The sequence below is a fragment of the Belonocnema kinseyi genome, chromosome 8, assembly GCF_010883055.1.
Source record: "Belonocnema kinseyi isolate 2016_QV_RU_SX_M_011 chromosome 8, B_treatae_v1, whole genome shotgun sequence".
NCBI classification, from domain to species: domain Eukaryota; kingdom Metazoa; phylum Arthropoda; class Insecta; order Hymenoptera; family Cynipidae; genus Belonocnema; species Belonocnema kinseyi.
Genome location: NC_046664.1, coordinates 40212385 through 40213464, shown reverse-complemented (window position 1 = coordinate 40213464; position 1080 = coordinate 40212385).

The following is a 1080-nucleotide window of genomic DNA, read 5'->3' as shown; positions in this document are numbered from 1 at the left end:
TAAAAATTTGTCATAAGGACAACCGCAGGATTTCGCTAGGAGCGGGTGCTAATCTGAAATATTGCACCCGCTTCCAGCGAAATCGCGGTAAAATTTCAGCCACAACCACGTATCACAACCGTGAAATAGGTGGTTACAGTCTGTAAAGGAATTAATACGACGATCCAGCAAAAGGCTCGTGCACCCTAAGAACATGGAGTAACCCAAGGACAACCACCTTCTGCATTTTTCCCGCAAGTGTTCTAGTATATTGTTGACACGCAGGGGTGCTTTTTAGGCTATTTGCAAGTGAAAGCTTGGCACCTCCAAGAGCGCCGATGATAAGGACGATCAGTTTAACATAATATTCCGGGTACAATCGTTGCAACTTCCTTATAAGGTCTCGATACCTCTCTTTCTTTTCATTCTCCTTGGCTATGATGTTTTTGTCAGCTGATGCCGAAAATTCGATAACAAACATGGTTCGCTTCTCGAAGTCAAGAAGAACCATGTCAGGCCTCGAGTGAGCAACAGAAACAATTGTCGAGAATATTAAGTTCCAGTATATGCGGCACTTCCCATTCTCGACAATTGACTCAATTTCCCTAGGAGCATTTAGAGGAGCAGTATTAAGGTGAATGCCGTACGAGTGACAGAGATGGTAATAAAGCACTCTTAGTGCCGCATTGTGCCTTTGAATGTAGGTCGTTTCCACGTGTGCTGGACAACTAGATGGTATGTGAGCTAAATGTTCGGGTTGCGGATAGAGGGTCCCTGTACCAAGGGTTTCTGCTGAATATGGTTACAAAAATAAATAGGCAGTCGCGGACAATTGTTCAGGGGTGGTCCCGAAGGAATTAACCCCCAAGCGGAGGTGTGAAAACCGTGCCGAAAGCTAAATGGCACCTGGGTGAGGTGTCTAGAACGGTGATTCTGGGATACCAGGCGACCTCTCAGAAGCAGCCTTATCCTTGCATGCGGGTCTCTACAAGGATGGAAGAACCCCTTTCCCTAGCTTCTCGTGGGAACAACAATGACAACACCAAACATAGCTGTAGTAAGTGCGGTTCAAAACAACAGAACGCGCAGGGCTCCCGACAA